Below are 15,942 nucleotides of genomic sequence, written 5' to 3' on the forward strand. Positions count from 1 at the left end.
TTCCAGGTCAAAACGGCCTTTTTTATATCAAACACTGTCTTTTCGTGAAGAGTACCTTCACGCCACTTGCTCGGTCAAAATTGGGATATCTCAATGAAAAACTTCTTTTTTTTTTTTTTTTTTTTTTTTTGACAGGTGAAAAAGTGTGAAAATGCTCACAGCACCTGGTATTCCCAGGCGGTCTCCCATCCAAGTACTAACCAGGCCCAACCCTGCTTGGCTTCCGAGATCAGACGAGATCGGGCTGGTCCAGGGTGGTATGGCCGTGAGCGAAATGTTCGAGGTCAAAACGGCCTTTTTTATATCAAACACTGTCTTTTCGTGAAGAGTACCTTCACGCCACTTGCTCGGTCAAAATTGGGATATCTCAATGAAAAACTTCTTTTTTTTTTTTTGACGGGTGAAAAAGTGTGAAAATGCTCACAGCACCTGGTATTCCCAGGCGGTCTCCCATCCAAGTACTAACAAGGCCCAACCCTGCTTGGCTTCCGAGATCAGACGAGATCGGGCTGGTCCAGGGTGGTATGGCCGTGAGCGAAATGTTCCAGGTCAAAACGGCCTTTTTTATATCAAACACTGTCTTTTCGTGAAGAGTACCTTCACGCCACTTGCTCGGTCAAAATTGGGATATCTCAATGAAAAACTTCTTTTTTTTTTTTGACGGGTGAAAAAGTGTGAAAATGCTCACAGCACCTGGTATTCCCAGGCGGTCTCCCATCCAAGTACTAACAAGGCCCAACCCTGCTTGGCTTCCGAGATCAGACGAGATCGGGCTGGTCCAGGGTGGTATGGCCGTGAGCGAAATGTTCCAGGTCAAAACGGCCTTTTTTATATCAAACACTGTCTTTTCGTGAAGAGTACCTTCACGCCACTTGCTCGGTCAAAATTGGGATATCTCAATGAAAAACTTCTTTTTTTTTTTTTTTTTTGACAGGTGAAAAAGTGTGAAAATGCTCACAGCACCTGGTATTCCCAGGCGGTCTCCCATCCAAGTACTAACCAGGCCCAACCCTGCTTGGCTTCCGAGATCAGACGAGATCGGGCTGGTCCAGGGTGGTATGGCCGTGAGCGAAATGTTCCAGGTCAAAACGGCCTTTTTTATATCAAACACTGTCTTTTCGTGAAGAGTACCTTCACGCCACTTGCTCGGTCAAAATTGGGATATCTCAATGAAAAACTTCTTTTTTTTTTTTTGACGGGTGAAAAAGTGTGAAAATGCTCACAGCACCTGGTATTCCCAGGCGGTGTTCCATCCAAGTACTAACAAGGCCCAACCCCGCTTGGCTTCCGAGATCAAACGAGATCGGGCTGTTCCAGGGTGGTATGGCCGTGAGCGAAATGTTCCAGGTCAAAACTCGTATAAATGGCTTTTTTTGCATCAAACACTGTGTTTTCGTGAAGAGTACCTTCACGCCACTTGCTCGGTCAAAATTGGGATATCTCAATGAAAAACTTCTTTTTTTTTTTTTTTTTTTTTTTTTGACAGGTGAAAAAGTGTGAAAATGCTCACAGCACCTGGTATTCCCAGGCGGTCTCCCATCCAAGTACTAACCAGGCCCAACCCTGCTTGGCTTCCGAGATCAGACGAGATCGGGCAGGTCCAGGGTGGTATGGCCGTGAGCGAAATGTTCCAGGTCAAAACGGCCTTTTTTATATCAAACACTGTCTTTTCGTGAAGAGTACCTTCACGCCACTTGCTCGGTCAAAATTGGGATATCTCAATGAAAAACTTCTTTTTTTTTTTTTTTTTTTTTTTTGACAGGTGAAAAAGTGTGAAAATGCTCACAGCACCTGGTATTCCCAGGCGGTCTCCCATCCAAGTACTAACCAGGCCCAACCCTGCTTGGCTTCCGAGATCAGACGAGATCGGGCTGGTCCAGGGTGGTATGGCCGTGAGCGAAATGTTCCAGGTCAAAACGGCCTTTTTTATATCAAACACTGTCTTTTCGTGAAGAGTACCTTCACGCCACTTGCTCGGTCAAAATTGGGATATCTCAATGAAAAACTTCTTTTTTTTTTTTTTTTTTTTTTTTGACAGGTGAAAAAGTGTGAAAATGCTCACAGCACCTGGTATTCCCAGGCGGTCTCCCATCCAAGTACTAACCAGGCCCAACCCTGCTTGGCTTCCGAGATCAGACGAGATCGGGCTGGTCCAGGGTGGTATGGCCGTGAGCGAAATGTTCCAGGTCAAAACGGCCTTTTTTATATCAAACACTGTCTTTTCGTGAAGAGTACCTTCACGCCACTTGCTCGGTCAAAATTGGGATATCTCAATGAAAAACTTCTTTTTTTTTTTTTGACGGGTGAAAAAGTGTGAAAATGCTCACAGCACCTGGTATTCCCAGGCGGTGTTCCATCCAAGTACTAACAAGGCCCAACCCCGCTTGGCTTCCGAGATCAAACGAGATCGGGCTGTTCCAGGGTGGTATGGCCGTGAGCGAAATGTTCCAGGTCAAAACTCGTATAAATGGCTTTTTTTGCATCAAACACTGTCTTTTCGTGAAGAGTACCTTCACGCCACTTGCTCGGTCAAAATTGGGATATCTCAATGAAAAACTTCTTTTTTTTTTTTTTTTTTTTTTTGACAGGTGAAAAAGTGTGAAAATGCTCACAGCACCTGGTATTCCCAGGCGGTCTCCCATCCAAGTACTAACCAGGCCCAACCCTGCTTGGCTTCCGAGATCAGACGAGATCGGGCTGGTCCAGGGTGGTATGGCCGTGAGCGAAATGTTCCAGGTCAAAACGGCCTTTTTTATATCAAACACTGTCTTTTCGTGAAGAGTACCTTCACGCCACTTGCTCGGTCAAAATTGGGATATCTCAATGAAAAACTTCTTTTTTTTTTTTTTTTTTTTTTTTGACAGGTGAAAAAGTGTGAAAATGCTCACAGCACCTGGTATTCCCAGGCGGTCTCCCATCCAAGTACTAACCAGGCCCAACCCTGCTTGGCTTCCGAGATCAGACGAGATCGGGCTGGTCCAGGGTGGTATGGCCGTGAGCGAAATGTTCCAGGTCAAAACGGCCTTTTTTATATCAAACACTGTCTTTTCGTGAAGAGTACCTTCACGCCACTTGCTCGGTCAAAATTGGGATATCTCAATGAAAAACTTCTTTTTTTTTTTTTGACGGGTGAAAAAGTGTGAAAATGCTCACAGCACCTGGTATTCCCAGGCGGTGTTCCATCCAAGTACTAACAAGGCCCAACCCCGCTTGGCTTCCGAGATCAAACGAGATCGGGCTGTTCCAGGGTGGTATGGCCGTGAGCGAAATGTTCCAGGTCAAAACTCGTATAAATGGCTTTTTTTGCATCAAACACTGTCTTTTCGTGAAGAGTACCTTCACGCCACTTGCTCGGTCAAAATTGGGATATCTCAATGAAAAACTTCTTTTTTTTTTTTTTTTTTTTTTTGACAGGTGAAAAAGTGTGAAAATGCTCACAGCACCTGGTATTCCCAGGCGGTCTCCCATCCAAGTACTAACCAGGCCCAACCCTGCTTGGCTTCCGAGATCAGACGAGATCGGGCAGGTCCAGGGTGGTATGGCCGTGAGCGAAATGTTCCAGGTCAAAACGGCCTTTTTTATATCAAACACTGTCTTTTCGTGAAGAGTACCTTCACGCCACTTGCTCGGTCAAAATTGGGATATCTCAATGAAAAACTTCTTTTTTTTTTTTTGACGGGTGAAAAAGTGTGAAAATGCTCACAGCACCTGGTATTCCCAGGCGGTCTCCCATCCAAGTACTAACAAGGCCCAACCCTGCTTGGCTTCCGAGATCAGACGAGATCGGGCTGGTCCAGGGTGGTATGGCCGTGAGCGAAATGTTCCAGGTCAAAACGGCCTTTTTTATATCAAACACTGTCTTTTCGTGAAGAGTACCTTCACGCCACTTGCTCGGTCAAAATTGGGATATCTCAATGAAAAACTTCTTTTTTTTTTTTTTTTTTTTTTTTGACAGGTGAAAAAGTGTGAAAATGCTCACAGCACCTGGTATTCCCAGGCGGTCTCCCATCCAAGTACTAACCAGGCCCAACCCTGCTTGGCTTCCGAGATCAGACGAGATCGGGCTGGTCCAGGGTGGTATGGCCGTGAGCGAAATGTTCCAGGTCAAAACGGCCTTTTTTATATCAAACACTGTCTTTTCGTGAAGAGTACCTTCACGCCACTTGCTCGGTCAAAATTGGGATATCTCAATGAAAAACTTCTTTTTTTTTTTTTGACGGGTGAAAAAGTGTGAAAATGCTCACAGCACCTGGTATTCCCAGGCGGTGTTCCATCCAAGTACTAACAAGGCCCAACCCCGCTTGGCTTCCGAGATCAAACGAGATCGGGCTGTTCCAGGGTGGTATGGCCGTGAGCGAAATGTTCCAGGTCAAAACTCGTATAAATGGCTTTTTTTGCATCAAACACTGTCTTTTCGTGAAGAGTACCTTCACGCCACTTGCTCGGTCAAAATTGGGATATCTCAATGAAAAACTTCTTTTTTTTTTTTTTTTTTTTTTTGACAGGTGAAAAAGTGTGAAAATGCTCACAGCACCTGGTATTCCCAGGCGGTCTCCCATCCAAGTACTAACCAGGCCCAACCCTGCTTGGCTTCCGAGATCAGACGAGATCGGGCTGGTCCAGGGTGGTATGGCCGTGAGCGAAATGTTCCAGGTCAAAACGGCCTTTTTTATATCAAACACTGTCTTTTCGTGAAGAGTACCTTCACGCCACTTGCTCGGTCAAAATTGGGATATCTCAATGAAAAACTTCTTTTTTTTTTTTTTTTTTTTTTTTGACAGGTGAAAAAGTGTGAAAATGCTCACAGCACCTGGTATTCCCAGGCGGTCTCCCATCCAAGTACTAACCAGGCCCAACCCTGCTTGGCTTCCGAGATCAGACGAGATCGGGCTGGTCCAGGGTGGTATGGCCGTGAGCGAAATGTTCCAGGTCAAAACGGCCTTTTTTATATCAAACACTGTCTTTTCGTGAAGAGTACCTTCACGCCACTTGCTCGGTCAAAATTGGGATATCTCAATGAAAAACTTCTTTTTTTTTTTTTGACGGGTGAAAAAGTGTGAAAATGCTCACAGCACCTGGTATTCCCAGGCGGTGTTCCATCCAAGTACTAACAAGGCCCAACCCCGCTTGGCTTCCGAGATCAAACGAGATCGGGCTGTTCCAGGGTGGTATGGCCGTGAGCGAAATGTTCCAGGTCAAAACTCGTATAAATGGCTTTTTTTGCATCAAACACTGTCTTTTCGTGAAGAGTACCTTCACGCCACTTGCTCGGTCAAAATTGGGATATCTCAATGAAAAACTTCTTTTTTTTTTTTTTTTTTTTTTTGACAGGTGAAAAAGTGTGAAAATGCTCACAGCACCTGGTATTCCCAGGCGGTCTCCCATCCAAGTACTAACCAGGCCCAACCCTGCTTGGCTTCCGAGATCAGACGAGATCGGGCAGGTCCAGGGTGGTATGGCCGTGAGCGAAATGTTCCAGGTCAAAACGGCCTTTTTTATATCAAACACTGTCTTTTCGTGAAGAGTACCTTCACGCCACTTGCTCGGTCAAAATTGGGATATCTCAATGAAAAACTTCTTTTTTTTTTTTTGACGGGTGAAAAAGTGTGAAAATGCTCACAGCACCTGGTATTCCCAGGCGGTCTCCCATCCAAGTACTAACAAGGCCCAACCCTGCTTGGCTTCCGAGATCAGACGAGATCGGGCTGGTCCAGGGTGGTATGGCCGTGAGCGAAATGTTCCAGGTCAAAACGGCCTTTTTTATATCAAACACTGTCTTTTCGTGAAGAGTACCTTCACGCCACTTGCTCGGTCAAAATTGGGATATCTCAATGAAAAACTTCTTTTTTTTTTTTTTTTTTTTTTTGACAGGTGAAAAAGTGTGAAAATGCTCACAGCACCTGGTATTCCCAGGCGGTCTCCCATCCAAGTACTAACCAGGCCCAACCCTGCTTGGCTTCCGAGATCAGACGAGATCGGGCTGGTCCAGGCTGGTATGGCCGTGAGCGAAATGTTCCAGGTCAAAACGGCCTTTTTTATATCAAACACTGTCTTTTCGTGAAGAGTACCTTCACGCCACTTGCTCGGTCAAAATTGGGATATCTCAATGAAAAACTTCTTTTTTTTTTTTTTTTTTTTTTTTGACAGGTGAAAAAGTGTGAAAATGCTCACAGCACCTGGTATTCCCAGGCGGTCTCCCATCCAAGTACTAACCAGGCCCAACCCTGCTTGGCTTCCGTGATCAGACGAGATCGGGCTGGTCCAGGCTGGTATGGCCGTGAGCGAAATGTTCCAGGTCAAAACGGCCTTTTTTATATCAAACACTGTCTTTTCGTGAAGAGTACCTTCACGCCACTTGCTCGGTCAAAATTGGGATATCTCAATGAAAAACTTCTTTTTTTTGACGGGTGAAAAAGTGTGAAAATGCTCACAGCACCTGGTATTCCCAGGCGGTGTTCCATCCAAGTACTAACAAGGCCCAACCCCGCTTGGCTTCCGAGATCAAACGAGATCGGGCTGTTCCAGGGTGGTATGGCCGTGAGCGAAATGTTCCAGGTCAAAACTCGTATAAATGGCTTTTTTTGCATCAAACACTGTCTTTTCGTGAAGAGTACCTTCACGCCACTTGCTCGGTCAAAATTGGGATATCTCAATGAAAAACTTCTTTTTTTTTTTTTTTTTTTTTTTTTGACAGGTGAAAAAGTGTGAAAATGCTCACAGCACCTGGTATTCCCAGGCGGTCTCCCATCCAAGTACTAACCAGGCCCAACCCTGCTTGGCTTCCGAGATCAGACGAGATCGGGCTGGTCCAGGCTGGTATGGCCGTGAGCGAAATGTTCCAGGTCAAAACGGCCTTTTTTATATCAAACACTGTCTTTTCGTGAAGAGTACCTTCACGCCACTTGCTCGGTCAAAATTGGGATATCTCAATGAAAAACTTCTTTTTTTTTTTTTTTTTTTTTTTTGACAGGTGAAAAAGTGTGAAAATGCTCACAGCACCTGGTATTCCCAGGCGGTCTCCCATCCAAGTACTAACCAGGCCCAACCCTGCTTGGCTTCCGAGATCAGACGAGATCGGGCAGGTCCAGGGTGGTATGGCCGTGAGCGAAATGTTCCAGGTCAAAATGGCCTTTTTTATATCAAACACTGTCTTTTCGTGAAGAGTACCTTCACGCCACTTGCTCGGTCAAAATTGGGATATCTCAATGAAAAACTTCTTTTTTTTTTTTTTTTTTTTTTTTGACAGGTGAAAAAGTGTGAAAATGCTCACAGCACCTGGTATTCCCAGGCGGTCTCCCATCCAAGTACTAACCAGGCCCAACCCTGCTTGGCTTCCGAGATCAGACGAGATCGGGCTGGTCCAGGCTGGTATGGCCGTGAGCGAAATGTTCCAGGTCAAAACGGCCTTTTTTATATCAAACACTGTCTTTTCGTGAAGAGTACCTTCACGCCACTTGCTCGGTCAAAATTGGGATATCTCAATGAAAAACTTCTTTTTTTTTTTTTTTTTTTTTTTTGACAGGTGAAAAAGTGTGAAAATGCTCACAGCACCTGGTATTCCCAGGCGGTCTCCCATCCAAGTACTAACCAGGCCCAACCCTGCTTGGCTTCCGTGATCAGACGAGATCGGGCTGGTCCAGGCTGGTATGGCCGTGAGCGAAATGTTCCAGGTCAAAACGGCCTTTTTTATATCAAACACTGTCTTTTCGTGAAGAGTACCTTCACGCCACTTGCTCGGTCAAAATTGGGATATCTCAATGAAAAACTTCTTTTTTTTTTTTTTTTTTTTTTTTGACAGGTGAAAAAGTGTGAAAATGCTCACAGCACCTGGTATTCCCAGGCGGTCTCCCATCCAAGTACTAACCAGGCCCAACCCTGCTTGGCTTCCGAGATCAGACGAGATCGGGCAGGTCCAGGGTGGTATGGCCGTGAGCGAAATGTTCCAGGTCAAAACGGCCTTTTTTATATCAAACACTGTCTTTTCGTGAAGAGTACCTTCACGCCACTTGCTCGGTCAAAATTGGGATATCTCAATGAAAAACTTCTTTTTTTTTTTTTTTTTTTTTTTTGACAGGTGAAAAAGTGTGAAAATGCTCACAGCACCTGGTATTCCCAGGCGGTCTCCCATCCAAGTACTAACCAGGCCCAACCCTGCTTGGCTTCCGAGATCAGACGAGATCGGGCAGGTCCAGGGTGGTATGGCCGTGAGCGAAATGTTCCAGGTCAAAACGGCCTTTTTTATATCAAACACTGTCTTTTCGTGAAGAGTACCTTCACGCCACTTGCTCGGTCAAAATTGGGATATCTCAATGAAAAACTTCTTTTTTTTTTTTTTTTTTTTTTTGACAGGTGAAAAAGTGTGAAAATGCTCACAGCACCTGGTATTCCCAGGCGGTCTCCCATCCAAGTACTAACCAGGCCCAACCCTGCTTGGCTTCCGAGATCAGACGAGATCGGGCTGGTCCAGGCTGGTATGGCCGTGAGCGAAATGTTCCAGGTCAAAACGGCCTTTTTTATATCAAACACTGTCTTTTCGTGAAGAGTACCTTCACGCCACTTGCTCGGTCAAAATTGGGATATCTCAATGAAAAACTTCTTTTTTTTTTTTTTTTTTTTTTTTGACAGGTGAAAAAGTGTGAAAATGCTCACAGCACCTGGTATTCCCAGGCGGTCTCCCATCCAAGTACTAACCAGGCCCAACCCTGCTTGGCTTCCGAGATCAGACGAGATCGGGCAGGTCCAGGGTGGTATGGCCGTGAGCGAAATGTTCCAGGTCAAAATGGCCTTTTTTATATCAAACACTGTCTTTTCGTGAAGAGTACCTTCACGCCACTTGCTCGGTCAAAATTGGGATATCTCAATGAAAAACTTCTTTTTTTTTTTTTTTTTTTTTTTTGACAGGTGAAAAAGTGTGAAAATGCTCACAGCACCTGGTATTCCCAGGCGGTCTCCCATCCAAGTACTAACCAGGCCCAACCCTGCTTGGCTTCCGAGATCAGACGAGATCGGGCTGGTCCAGGCTGGTATGGCCGTGAGCGAAATGTTCCAGGTCAAAACGGCCTTTTTTATATCAAACACTGTCTTTTCGTGAAGAGTACCTTCACGCCACTTGCTCGGTCAAAATTGGGATATCTCAATGAAAAACTTCTTTTTTTTTTTTTTTTTTTTTTTTGATGAAAAAGTGTGAAAATGCTCACAGCACCTGGTATTCCCAGGCGGTCTCCCATCCAAGTACTAACCAGGCCCAACCCTGCTTGGCTTCCGAGATCAGACGAGATCGGGCAGGTCCAGGGTGGTATGGCCGTGAGCGAAATGTTCCAGGTCAAAACGGCCTTTTTTATATCAAACACTGTCTTTTCGTGAAGAGTACCTTCACGCCACTTGCTCGGTCAAAATTGGGATATCTCAATGAAAAACTTCTTTTTTTTTTTTTTTTTTTTTTTGACAGGTGAAAAAGTGTGAAAATGCTCACAGCACCTGGTATTCCCAGGCGGTCTCCCATCCAAGTACTAACCAGGCCCAACCCTGCTTGGCTTCCGAGATCAGACGAGATCGGGCTGGTCCAGGCTGGTATGGCCGTGAGCGAAATGTTCCAGGTCAAAACGGCCTTTTTTATATCAAACACTGTCTTTTCGTGAAGAGTACCTTCACGCCACTTGCTCGGTCAAAATTGGGATATCTCAATGAAAAACTTCTTTTTTTTTTTTTTTTTTTTTTTTGACAGGTGAAAAAGTGTGAAAATGCTCACAGCACCTGGTATTCCCAGGCGGTCTCCCATCCAAGTACTAACCAGGCCCAACCCTGCTTGGCTTCCGAGATCAGACGAGATCGGGCAGGTCCAGGGTGGTATGGCCGTGAGCGAAATGTTCCAGGTCAAAATGGCCTTTTTTATATCAAACACTGTCTTTTCGTGAAGAGTACCTTCACGCCACTTGCTCGGTCAAAATTGGGATATCTCAATGAAAAACTTCTTTTTTTTTTTTTTTTTTTTTTTTGACAGGTGAAAAAGTGTGAAAATGCTCACAGCACCTGGTATTCCCAGGCGGTCTCCCATCCAAGTACTAACCAGGCCCAACCCTGCTTGGCTTCCGAGATCAGACGAGATCGGGCTGGTCCAGGCTGGTATGGCCGTGAGCGAAATGTTCCAGGTCAAAACGGCCTTTTTTATATCAAACACTGTCTTTTCGTGAAGAGTACCTTCACGCCACTTGCTCGGTCAAAATTGGGATATCTCAATGAAAAACTTCTTTTTTTTTTTTTTTTTTTTTTTTGACAGGTGAAAAAGTGTGAAAATGCTCACAGCACCTGGTATTCCCAGGCGGTCTCCCATCCAAGTACTAACCAGGCCCAACCCTGCTTGGCTTCCGAGATCAGACGAGATCGGGCAGGTCCAGGGTGGTATGGCCGTGAGCGAAATGTTCCAGGTCAAAACGGCCTTTTTTATATCAAACACTGTCTTTTCGTGAAGAGTACCTTCACGCCACTTGCTCGGTCAAAATTGGGATATCTCAATGAAAAACTTCTTTTTTTTTTTTTTTTTTTTTTTTTTTTTTTTGACAGGTGAAAAAGTGTGAAAATGCTCACAGCACCTGGTATTCCCAGGCGGTCTCCCATCCAAGTACTAACCAGGCCCAACCCTGCTTGTCTTCCGAGATCAGACGAGATCGGGCTGGTCCAGGCTGGTATGGCCGTGAGCGAAATGTTCCAGGTCAAAACGGCCTTTTTTATATCAAACACTGTCTTTTCGTGAAGAGTACCTTCACGCCACTTGCTCGGTCAAAATTGGGATATCTCAATGAAAAACTTCTTTTTTTTGACGGGTGAAAAAGTGTGAAAATGCTCACAGCACCTGGTATTCCCAGGCGGTGTTCCATCCAAGTACTAACAAGGCCCAACCCCGCTTGGCTTCCGAGATCAAACGAGATCGGGCTGTTCCAGGGTGGTATGGCCGTGAGCGAAATGTTCCAGGTCAAAACTCGTATAAATGGCTTTTTTTGCATCAAACACTGTCTTTTCGTGAAGAGTACCTTCACGCCACTTGCTCGGTCAAAATTGGGATATCTCAATGAAAAACTTCTTTTTTTTTTTTTTTTTTTTTTTTTGACAGGTGAAAAAGTGTGAAAATGCTCACAGCACCTGGTATTCCCAGGCGGTCTCCCATCCAAGTACTAACCAGGCCCAACCCTGCTTGGCTTCCGAGATCAGACGAGATCGGGCTGGTCCAGGGTGGTATGGCCGTGAGCGAAATGTTCCAGGTCAAAACTCGTATAAATGGCTTTTTTTGCATCAAACACTGTCTTTTCGTGAAGAGTACCTTCACGCCACTTGCTCGGTCAAAATTGGGATATCTCAATGAAAAACTTCTTTTTTTTTTTTTTTTTTTTTTTTGACAGGTGAAAAAGTGTGAAAATGCTCACAGCACCTGGTATTCCCAGGCGGTCTCCCATCCAAGTACTAACCAGGCCCAACCCTGCTTGGCTTCCGAGATCAGACGAGATCGGGCTGGTCCAGGGTGGTATGGCCGTGAGCGAAATGTTCCAGGTCAAAACGGCCTTTTTTATATCAAACACTGTCTTTTCGTGAAGAGTACCTTCACGCCACTTGCTCGGTCAAAATTGGGATATCTCAATGAAAAACTTCTTTTTTTTGACGGGTGAAAAAGTGTGAAAATGCTCACAGCACCTGGTATTCCCAGGCGGTGTTCCATCCAAGTACTAACAAGGCCCAACCCCGCTTGGCTTCCGAGATCAAACGAGATCGGGCTGTTCCAGGGTGGTATGGCCGTGAGCGAAATGTTCCAGGTCAAAACTCGTATAAATGGCTTTTTTTGCATCAAACACTGTCTTTTCGTGAAGAGTACCTTCACGCCACTTGCTCGGTCAAAATTGGGATATCTCAATGAAAAACTTCTTTTTTTTTTTTTTTTTTTTTTTTTGACAGGTGAAAAAGTGTGAAAATGCTCACAGCACCTGGTATTCCCAGGCGGTCTCCCATCCAAGTACTAACCAGGCCCAACCCTGCTTGGCTTCCGAGATCAGACGAGATCGGGCTGGTCCAGGGTGGTATGGCCGTGAGCGAAATGTTCCAGGTCAAAACTCGTATAAATGGCTTTTTTTGCATCAAACACTGTCTTTTCGTGAAGAGTACCTTCACGCCACTTGCTCGGTCAAAATTGGGATATCTCAATGAAAAACTTCTTTTTTTTTTTTTTTTTTTTTTTTGACAGGTGAAAAAGTGTGAAAATGCTCACAGCACCTGGTATTCCCAGGCGGTCTCCCATCCAAGTACTAACCAGGCCCAACCCTGCTTGGCTTCCGAGATCAGACGAGATCGGGCTGGTCCAGGCTGGTATGGCCGTGAGCGAAATGTTCCAGGTCAAAACGGCCTTTTTTATATCAAACACTGTCTTTTCGTGAAGAGTACCTTCACGCCACTTGCTCGGTCAAAATTGGGATATCTCAATGAAAAACTTCTTTTTTTTTTTTTTTTTTTTTTTTGACAGGTGAAAAAGTGTGAAAATGCTCACAGCACCTGGTATTCCCAGGCGGTCTCCCATCCAAGTACTAACCAGGCCCAACCCTGCTTGGCTTCCGAGATCAGACGAGATCGGGCAGGTCCAGGGTGGTATGGCCGTGAGCGAAATGTTCCAGGTCAAAACGGCCTTTTTTATATCAAACACTGTCTTTTCGTGAAGAGTACCTTCACGCCACTTGCTCGGTCAAAATTGGGATATCTCAATGAAAAACTTCTTTTTTTTTTTTTTTTTTTTTTTTGACAGGTGAAAAAGTGTGAAAATGCTCACAGCACCTGGTATTCCCAGGCGGTCTCCCATCCAAGTACTAACCAGGCCCAACCCTGCTTGGCTTCCGAGATCAGACGAGATCGGGCAGGTCCAGGGTGGTATGGCCGTGAGCGAAATGTTCCAGGTCAAAACGGCCTTTTTTATATCAAACACTGTCTTTTCGTGAAGAGTACCTTCACGCCACTTGCTCGGTCAAAATTGGGATATCTCAATGAAAAACTTCTTTTTTTTTTTTTTTTGACAGGTGAAAAAGTGTGAAAATGCTCACAGCACCTGGTATTCCCAGGCGGTCTCCCATCCAAGTACTAACCAGGCCCAACCCTGCTTGGCTTCCGAGATCAGACGAGATCGGGCTGGTCCAGGCTGGTATGGCCGTGAGCGAAATGTTCCAGGTCAAAACGGCCTTTTTTATATCAAACACTGTCTTTTCGTGAAGAGTACCTTCACGCCACTTGCTCGGTCAAAATTGGGATATCTCAATGAAAAACTTCTTTTTTTTTTTTTTTTTTGACAGGTGAAAAAGTGTGAAAATGCTCACAGCACCTGGTATTCCCAGGCGGTCTCCCATCCAAGTACTAACCAGGCCCAACCCTGCTTGGCTTCCGAGATCAGACGAGATCGGGCTGGTCCAGGCTGGTATGGCCGTGAGCGAAATGTTCCAGGTCAAAACGGCCTTTTTTATATCAAACACTGTCTTTTCGTGAAGAGTACCTTCACGCCACTTGCTCGGTCAAAATTGGGATATCTCAATGAAAAACTTCTTTTTTTTTTTTTTTTTTTTTTTTGACAGGTGAAAAAGTGTGAAAATGCTCACAGCACCTGGTATTCCCAGGCGGTCTCCCATCCAAGTACTAACCAGGCCCAACCCTGCTTGGCTTCCGAGATCAGACGAGATCGGGCTGGTCCAGGCTGGTATGGCCGTGAGCGAAATGTTCCAGGTCAAAACGGCCTTTTTTATATCAAACACTGTCTTTTCGTGAAGAGTACCTTCACGCCACTTGCTCGGTCAAAATTGGGATATCTCAATGAAAAACTTCTTTTTTTTTTTTTTTTTTTTTTTTGACAGGTGAAAAAGTGTGAAAATGCTCACAGCACCTGGTATTCCCAGGCGGTCTCCCATCCAAGTACTAACCAGGCCCAACCCTGCTTGGCTTCCGAGATCAGACGAGATCGGGCTGGTCCAGGGTGGTATGGCCGTGAGCGAAATGTTCCAGGTCAAAACGGCCTTTTTTATATCAAACACTGTCTTTTCGTGAAGAGTACCTTCACGCCACTTGCTCGGTCAAAATTGGGATATCTCAATGAAAAACTTCTTTTTTTTGACGGGTGAAAAAGTGTGAAAATGCTCACAGCACCTGGTATTCCCAGGCGGTGTTCCATCCAAGTACTAACAAGGCCCAACCCCGCTTGGCTTCCGAGATCAAACGAGATCGGGCTGTTCCAGGGTGGTATGGCCGTGAGCGAAATGTTCCAGGTCAAAACTCGTATAAATGGCTTTTTTTGCATCAAACACTGTCTTTTCGTGAAGAGTACCTTCACGCCACTTGCTCGGTCAAAATTGGGATATCTCAATGAAAAACTTCTTTTTTTTTTTTTTTTTTTTTTTTTGACAGGTGAAAAAGTGTGAAAATGCTCACCGCACCTGGTATTCCCAGGCGGTCTCCCATCCAAGTACTAACCAGGCCCAACCCTGCTTGGCTTCCGAGATCAGACGAGATCGGGCTGGTCCAGGCTGGTATGGCCGTGAGCGAAATGTTCCAGGTCAAAACGGCCTTTTTTATATCAAACACTGTCTTTTCGTGAAGAGTACCTTCACGCCACTTGCTCAGTCAAAATTGGGATATCTCAATGAAAAACTTTTTTTTTTTTTTTTTTTTTTTTTGACAGGTGAAAAAGTGTGAAAATGCTCACAGCACCTGGTATTCCCAGGCGGTCTCCCATCCAAGTACTAACCAGGCCCAACCCTGCTTGGCTTCCGAGATCAGACGAGATCGGGCTGGTCCAGGGTGGTATGGCCGTGAGCGAAATGTTCCAGGTCAAAACGGCCTTTTTTATATCAAACACTGTCTTTTCGTGAAGAGTACCTTCACGCCACTTGCTCGGTCAAAATTGGGATATCTCAATGAAAAACTTCTTTTTTTTTTTTTTTTTTTTTTTTGACAGGTGAAAAAGTGTGAAAATGCTCACAGCACCTGGTATTCCCAGGCGGTCTCCCATCCAAGTACTAACCAGGCCCAACCCTGCTTGGCTTCCGAGATCAGACGAGATCGGGCTGGTCCAGGGTGGTATGGCCGTGAGCGAAATGTTCCAGGTCAAAACGGCCTTTTTTATATCAAACACTGTCTTTTCGTGAAGAGTACCTTCACGCCACTTGCTCGGTCAAAATTGGGATATCTCAATGAAAAACTTCTTTTTTTTTTTTTTTTTTGACAGGTGAAAAAGTGTGAAAATGCTCACAGCACCTGGTATTCCCAGGCGGTCTCCCATCCAAGTACTAACCAGGCCCAACCCTGCTTGGCTTCCGAGATCAGACGAGATCGGGCTGGTCCAGGCTGGTATGGCCGTGAGCGAAATGTTCCAGGTCAAAACGGCCTTTTTTATATCAAACACTGTCTTTTCGTGAAGAGTACCTTCACGCCACTTGCTCGGTCAAAATTGGGATATCTCAATGAAAAACTTCTTTTTTTTTTTTTTTTTTTTTTTTTGACAGGTGAAAAAGTGTGAAAATGCTCACAGCACCTGGTATTCCCAGGCGGTCTCCCATCCAAGTACTAACCAGGCCCAACCCTGCTTGGCTTCCGAGATCAGACGAGATCGGGCTGGTCCAGGCTGGTATGGCCGTGAGCGAAATGTTCCAGGTCAAAACGGCCTTTTTTATATCAAACACTGTCTTTTCGTGAAGAGTACCTTCACGCCACTTGCTCGGTCAAAATTGGGATATCTCAATGAAAAACTTCTTTTTTTTTTTTTTTTTTGACAGGTGAAAAAGTGTGAAAATGCTCACAGCACCTGGTATTCCCAGGCGGTCTCCCATCCAAGTACTAACCAGGCCCAACCCTGCTTGGCTTCCGAGATCAGACGAGATCGGGCTGGTCCAGGCTGGTATGGCCGTGAGCGAAATGTTCCAGGTCAAAACGGCC

The 15,942-nt window shown here is 45.2% G+C and overlaps 49 non-coding genes and 9 pseudogenes across 49 annotated transcripts; all 58 read right to left on the minus strand.

Moving 5' to 3' along the window:
* Positions 1-152: 152 nt before the first annotated feature.
* LOC140345719 (5S ribosomal RNA) lies at positions 153-271 on the minus strand. Its single transcript, XR_011923997.1, has one exon. It is a non-coding gene; the product is annotated as a 5S ribosomal RNA (ribosomal RNA).
* Positions 272-417: 146 nt separating this feature from the next.
* On the minus strand, positions 418-536 carry LOC140384200 (5S ribosomal RNA). The gene has a single exon (XR_011932883.1). It is a non-coding gene; the product is annotated as a 5S ribosomal RNA (ribosomal RNA).
* A 145-nt stretch (positions 537-681) lies between these two features.
* LOC140384201 (5S ribosomal RNA) lies at positions 682-800 on the minus strand. The gene has a single exon (XR_011932884.1). It is a non-coding gene; the product is annotated as a 5S ribosomal RNA (ribosomal RNA).
* Positions 801-951: 151 nt separating this feature from the next.
* Positions 952-1,070, minus strand: LOC140345720 (5S ribosomal RNA). Its single transcript, XR_011923998.1, has one exon. It is a non-coding gene; the product is annotated as a 5S ribosomal RNA (ribosomal RNA).
* A 146-nt stretch (positions 1,071-1,216) lies between these two features.
* Positions 1,217-1,335, minus strand: LOC140345275 (5S ribosomal RNA; annotated as a pseudogene).
* Positions 1,336-1,503: 168 nt separating this feature from the next.
* Positions 1,504-1,622, minus strand: LOC140345861 (5S ribosomal RNA). Its single transcript, XR_011924131.1, has one exon. It is a non-coding gene; the product is annotated as a 5S ribosomal RNA (ribosomal RNA).
* A 157-nt stretch (positions 1,623-1,779) lies between these two features.
* On the minus strand, positions 1,780-1,898 carry LOC140345721 (5S ribosomal RNA). The gene has a single exon (XR_011923999.1). It is a non-coding gene; the product is annotated as a 5S ribosomal RNA (ribosomal RNA).
* A 157-nt stretch (positions 1,899-2,055) lies between these two features.
* On the minus strand, positions 2,056-2,174 carry LOC140345722 (5S ribosomal RNA). The gene has a single exon (XR_011924000.1). It is a non-coding gene; the product is annotated as a 5S ribosomal RNA (ribosomal RNA).
* A 146-nt stretch (positions 2,175-2,320) lies between these two features.
* Positions 2,321-2,439, minus strand: LOC140345276 (5S ribosomal RNA; annotated as a pseudogene).
* Positions 2,440-2,605: 166 nt separating this feature from the next.
* On the minus strand, positions 2,606-2,724 carry LOC140345723 (5S ribosomal RNA). Its single transcript, XR_011924001.1, has one exon. It is a non-coding gene; the product is annotated as a 5S ribosomal RNA (ribosomal RNA).
* Positions 2,725-2,881: 157 nt separating this feature from the next.
* On the minus strand, positions 2,882-3,000 carry LOC140345724 (5S ribosomal RNA). The gene has a single exon (XR_011924002.1). It is a non-coding gene; the product is annotated as a 5S ribosomal RNA (ribosomal RNA).
* A 146-nt stretch (positions 3,001-3,146) lies between these two features.
* Positions 3,147-3,265, minus strand: LOC140345277 (5S ribosomal RNA; annotated as a pseudogene).
* A 166-nt stretch (positions 3,266-3,431) lies between these two features.
* On the minus strand, positions 3,432-3,550 carry LOC140345981 (5S ribosomal RNA). The gene has a single exon (XR_011924242.1). It is a non-coding gene; the product is annotated as a 5S ribosomal RNA (ribosomal RNA).
* A 146-nt stretch (positions 3,551-3,696) lies between these two features.
* LOC140384203 (5S ribosomal RNA) lies at positions 3,697-3,815 on the minus strand. The gene has a single exon (XR_011932885.1). It is a non-coding gene; the product is annotated as a 5S ribosomal RNA (ribosomal RNA).
* A 157-nt stretch (positions 3,816-3,972) lies between these two features.
* LOC140345726 (5S ribosomal RNA) lies at positions 3,973-4,091 on the minus strand. Its single transcript, XR_011924004.1, has one exon. It is a non-coding gene; the product is annotated as a 5S ribosomal RNA (ribosomal RNA).
* A 146-nt stretch (positions 4,092-4,237) lies between these two features.
* On the minus strand, positions 4,238-4,356 carry LOC140345278 (5S ribosomal RNA; annotated as a pseudogene).
* A 166-nt stretch (positions 4,357-4,522) lies between these two features.
* On the minus strand, positions 4,523-4,641 carry LOC140345727 (5S ribosomal RNA). The gene has a single exon (XR_011924005.1). It is a non-coding gene; the product is annotated as a 5S ribosomal RNA (ribosomal RNA).
* A 157-nt stretch (positions 4,642-4,798) lies between these two features.
* LOC140345728 (5S ribosomal RNA) lies at positions 4,799-4,917 on the minus strand. The gene has a single exon (XR_011924006.1). It is a non-coding gene; the product is annotated as a 5S ribosomal RNA (ribosomal RNA).
* Positions 4,918-5,063: 146 nt separating this feature from the next.
* LOC140345279 (5S ribosomal RNA) lies at positions 5,064-5,182 on the minus strand (annotated as a pseudogene).
* Positions 5,183-5,348: 166 nt separating this feature from the next.
* LOC140383880 (5S ribosomal RNA) lies at positions 5,349-5,467 on the minus strand. The gene has a single exon (XR_011932593.1). It is a non-coding gene; the product is annotated as a 5S ribosomal RNA (ribosomal RNA).
* Positions 5,468-5,613: 146 nt separating this feature from the next.
* LOC140384204 (5S ribosomal RNA) lies at positions 5,614-5,732 on the minus strand. Its single transcript, XR_011932886.1, has one exon. It is a non-coding gene; the product is annotated as a 5S ribosomal RNA (ribosomal RNA).
* A 156-nt stretch (positions 5,733-5,888) lies between these two features.
* Positions 5,889-6,007, minus strand: LOC140384077 (5S ribosomal RNA). Its single transcript, XR_011932771.1, has one exon. It is a non-coding gene; the product is annotated as a 5S ribosomal RNA (ribosomal RNA).
* Positions 6,008-6,164: 157 nt separating this feature from the next.
* LOC140345196 (5S ribosomal RNA) lies at positions 6,165-6,283 on the minus strand. Its single transcript, XR_011923852.1, has one exon. It is a non-coding gene; the product is annotated as a 5S ribosomal RNA (ribosomal RNA).
* A 141-nt stretch (positions 6,284-6,424) lies between these two features.
* On the minus strand, positions 6,425-6,543 carry LOC140345280 (5S ribosomal RNA; annotated as a pseudogene).
* Positions 6,544-6,711: 168 nt separating this feature from the next.
* Positions 6,712-6,830, minus strand: LOC140384078 (5S ribosomal RNA). Its single transcript, XR_011932772.1, has one exon. It is a non-coding gene; the product is annotated as a 5S ribosomal RNA (ribosomal RNA).
* Positions 6,831-6,987: 157 nt separating this feature from the next.
* Positions 6,988-7,106, minus strand: LOC140384002 (5S ribosomal RNA). Its single transcript, XR_011932704.1, has one exon. It is a non-coding gene; the product is annotated as a 5S ribosomal RNA (ribosomal RNA).
* Positions 7,107-7,263: 157 nt separating this feature from the next.
* Positions 7,264-7,382, minus strand: LOC140384079 (5S ribosomal RNA). The gene has a single exon (XR_011932773.1). It is a non-coding gene; the product is annotated as a 5S ribosomal RNA (ribosomal RNA).
* A 157-nt stretch (positions 7,383-7,539) lies between these two features.
* LOC140345197 (5S ribosomal RNA) lies at positions 7,540-7,658 on the minus strand. Its single transcript, XR_011923853.1, has one exon. It is a non-coding gene; the product is annotated as a 5S ribosomal RNA (ribosomal RNA).
* Positions 7,659-7,815: 157 nt separating this feature from the next.
* LOC140384126 (5S ribosomal RNA) lies at positions 7,816-7,934 on the minus strand. The gene has a single exon (XR_011932815.1). It is a non-coding gene; the product is annotated as a 5S ribosomal RNA (ribosomal RNA).
* Positions 7,935-8,091: 157 nt separating this feature from the next.
* LOC140384247 (5S ribosomal RNA) lies at positions 8,092-8,210 on the minus strand. Its single transcript, XR_011932926.1, has one exon. It is a non-coding gene; the product is annotated as a 5S ribosomal RNA (ribosomal RNA).
* Positions 8,211-8,366: 156 nt separating this feature from the next.
* LOC140384080 (5S ribosomal RNA) lies at positions 8,367-8,485 on the minus strand. The gene has a single exon (XR_011932774.1). It is a non-coding gene; the product is annotated as a 5S ribosomal RNA (ribosomal RNA).
* Positions 8,486-8,642: 157 nt separating this feature from the next.
* On the minus strand, positions 8,643-8,761 carry LOC140384366 (5S ribosomal RNA). The gene has a single exon (XR_011933037.1). It is a non-coding gene; the product is annotated as a 5S ribosomal RNA (ribosomal RNA).
* Positions 8,762-8,918: 157 nt separating this feature from the next.
* Positions 8,919-9,037, minus strand: LOC140384082 (5S ribosomal RNA). The gene has a single exon (XR_011932775.1). It is a non-coding gene; the product is annotated as a 5S ribosomal RNA (ribosomal RNA).
* Positions 9,038-9,190: 153 nt separating this feature from the next.
* On the minus strand, positions 9,191-9,309 carry LOC140345192 (5S ribosomal RNA). Its single transcript, XR_011923848.1, has one exon. It is a non-coding gene; the product is annotated as a 5S ribosomal RNA (ribosomal RNA).
* A 156-nt stretch (positions 9,310-9,465) lies between these two features.
* On the minus strand, positions 9,466-9,584 carry LOC140384084 (5S ribosomal RNA). The gene has a single exon (XR_011932777.1). It is a non-coding gene; the product is annotated as a 5S ribosomal RNA (ribosomal RNA).
* A 157-nt stretch (positions 9,585-9,741) lies between these two features.
* LOC140345311 (5S ribosomal RNA) lies at positions 9,742-9,860 on the minus strand. The gene has a single exon (XR_011923865.1). It is a non-coding gene; the product is annotated as a 5S ribosomal RNA (ribosomal RNA).
* A 157-nt stretch (positions 9,861-10,017) lies between these two features.
* LOC140384085 (5S ribosomal RNA) lies at positions 10,018-10,136 on the minus strand. Its single transcript, XR_011932778.1, has one exon. It is a non-coding gene; the product is annotated as a 5S ribosomal RNA (ribosomal RNA).
* Positions 10,137-10,293: 157 nt separating this feature from the next.
* On the minus strand, positions 10,294-10,412 carry LOC140345431 (5S ribosomal RNA). The gene has a single exon (XR_011923876.1). It is a non-coding gene; the product is annotated as a 5S ribosomal RNA (ribosomal RNA).
* Positions 10,413-10,577: 165 nt separating this feature from the next.
* On the minus strand, positions 10,578-10,696 carry LOC140384056 (5S ribosomal RNA). The gene has a single exon (XR_011932752.1). It is a non-coding gene; the product is annotated as a 5S ribosomal RNA (ribosomal RNA).
* Positions 10,697-10,837: 141 nt separating this feature from the next.
* Positions 10,838-10,956, minus strand: LOC140345282 (5S ribosomal RNA; annotated as a pseudogene).
* Positions 10,957-11,124: 168 nt separating this feature from the next.
* On the minus strand, positions 11,125-11,243 carry LOC140345729 (5S ribosomal RNA). Its single transcript, XR_011924007.1, has one exon. It is a non-coding gene; the product is annotated as a 5S ribosomal RNA (ribosomal RNA).
* A 167-nt stretch (positions 11,244-11,410) lies between these two features.
* Positions 11,411-11,529, minus strand: LOC140345730 (5S ribosomal RNA). Its single transcript, XR_011924008.1, has one exon. It is a non-coding gene; the product is annotated as a 5S ribosomal RNA (ribosomal RNA).
* Positions 11,530-11,670: 141 nt separating this feature from the next.
* LOC140345283 (5S ribosomal RNA) lies at positions 11,671-11,789 on the minus strand (annotated as a pseudogene).
* A 168-nt stretch (positions 11,790-11,957) lies between these two features.
* On the minus strand, positions 11,958-12,076 carry LOC140345731 (5S ribosomal RNA). Its single transcript, XR_011924009.1, has one exon. It is a non-coding gene; the product is annotated as a 5S ribosomal RNA (ribosomal RNA).
* A 167-nt stretch (positions 12,077-12,243) lies between these two features.
* On the minus strand, positions 12,244-12,362 carry LOC140384086 (5S ribosomal RNA). Its single transcript, XR_011932779.1, has one exon. It is a non-coding gene; the product is annotated as a 5S ribosomal RNA (ribosomal RNA).
* A 157-nt stretch (positions 12,363-12,519) lies between these two features.
* Positions 12,520-12,638, minus strand: LOC140345549 (5S ribosomal RNA). The gene has a single exon (XR_011923887.1). It is a non-coding gene; the product is annotated as a 5S ribosomal RNA (ribosomal RNA).
* A 157-nt stretch (positions 12,639-12,795) lies between these two features.
* Positions 12,796-12,914, minus strand: LOC140345617 (5S ribosomal RNA). The gene has a single exon (XR_011923903.1). It is a non-coding gene; the product is annotated as a 5S ribosomal RNA (ribosomal RNA).
* A 149-nt stretch (positions 12,915-13,063) lies between these two features.
* LOC140384087 (5S ribosomal RNA) lies at positions 13,064-13,182 on the minus strand. Its single transcript, XR_011932780.1, has one exon. It is a non-coding gene; the product is annotated as a 5S ribosomal RNA (ribosomal RNA).
* Positions 13,183-13,333: 151 nt separating this feature from the next.
* LOC140384088 (5S ribosomal RNA) lies at positions 13,334-13,452 on the minus strand. The gene has a single exon (XR_011932781.1). It is a non-coding gene; the product is annotated as a 5S ribosomal RNA (ribosomal RNA).
* A 157-nt stretch (positions 13,453-13,609) lies between these two features.
* Positions 13,610-13,728, minus strand: LOC140384089 (5S ribosomal RNA). Its single transcript, XR_011932782.1, has one exon. It is a non-coding gene; the product is annotated as a 5S ribosomal RNA (ribosomal RNA).
* Positions 13,729-13,885: 157 nt separating this feature from the next.
* Positions 13,886-14,004, minus strand: LOC140345732 (5S ribosomal RNA). Its single transcript, XR_011924010.1, has one exon. It is a non-coding gene; the product is annotated as a 5S ribosomal RNA (ribosomal RNA).
* Positions 14,005-14,145: 141 nt separating this feature from the next.
* LOC140345284 (5S ribosomal RNA) lies at positions 14,146-14,264 on the minus strand (annotated as a pseudogene).
* A 168-nt stretch (positions 14,265-14,432) lies between these two features.
* On the minus strand, positions 14,433-14,551 carry LOC140345190 (5S ribosomal RNA). Its single transcript, XR_011923846.1, has one exon. It is a non-coding gene; the product is annotated as a 5S ribosomal RNA (ribosomal RNA).
* A 155-nt stretch (positions 14,552-14,706) lies between these two features.
* On the minus strand, positions 14,707-14,825 carry LOC140345733 (5S ribosomal RNA). Its single transcript, XR_011924011.1, has one exon. It is a non-coding gene; the product is annotated as a 5S ribosomal RNA (ribosomal RNA).
* Positions 14,826-14,982: 157 nt separating this feature from the next.
* LOC140345735 (5S ribosomal RNA) lies at positions 14,983-15,101 on the minus strand. The gene has a single exon (XR_011924012.1). It is a non-coding gene; the product is annotated as a 5S ribosomal RNA (ribosomal RNA).
* A 151-nt stretch (positions 15,102-15,252) lies between these two features.
* On the minus strand, positions 15,253-15,371 carry LOC140384090 (5S ribosomal RNA). The gene has a single exon (XR_011932783.1). It is a non-coding gene; the product is annotated as a 5S ribosomal RNA (ribosomal RNA).
* A 158-nt stretch (positions 15,372-15,529) lies between these two features.
* Positions 15,530-15,648, minus strand: LOC140384091 (5S ribosomal RNA). The gene has a single exon (XR_011932784.1). It is a non-coding gene; the product is annotated as a 5S ribosomal RNA (ribosomal RNA).
* A 151-nt stretch (positions 15,649-15,799) lies between these two features.
* On the minus strand, positions 15,800-15,918 carry LOC140384093 (5S ribosomal RNA). The gene has a single exon (XR_011932785.1). It is a non-coding gene; the product is annotated as a 5S ribosomal RNA (ribosomal RNA).
* Between the last annotated feature and the right edge of the window lie 24 nt (positions 15,919-15,942).

Source organism: Eucyclogobius newberryi, unplaced genomic scaffold (assembly GCF_026437365.1).
Source record: "Eucyclogobius newberryi isolate DKJ021-1_F unplaced genomic scaffold, fEucNew1.0.hap1 SCAF_56, whole genome shotgun sequence".
In the NCBI taxonomy this organism is placed as follows: domain Eukaryota; kingdom Metazoa; phylum Chordata; class Actinopteri; order Gobiiformes; family Gobiidae; genus Eucyclogobius; species Eucyclogobius newberryi.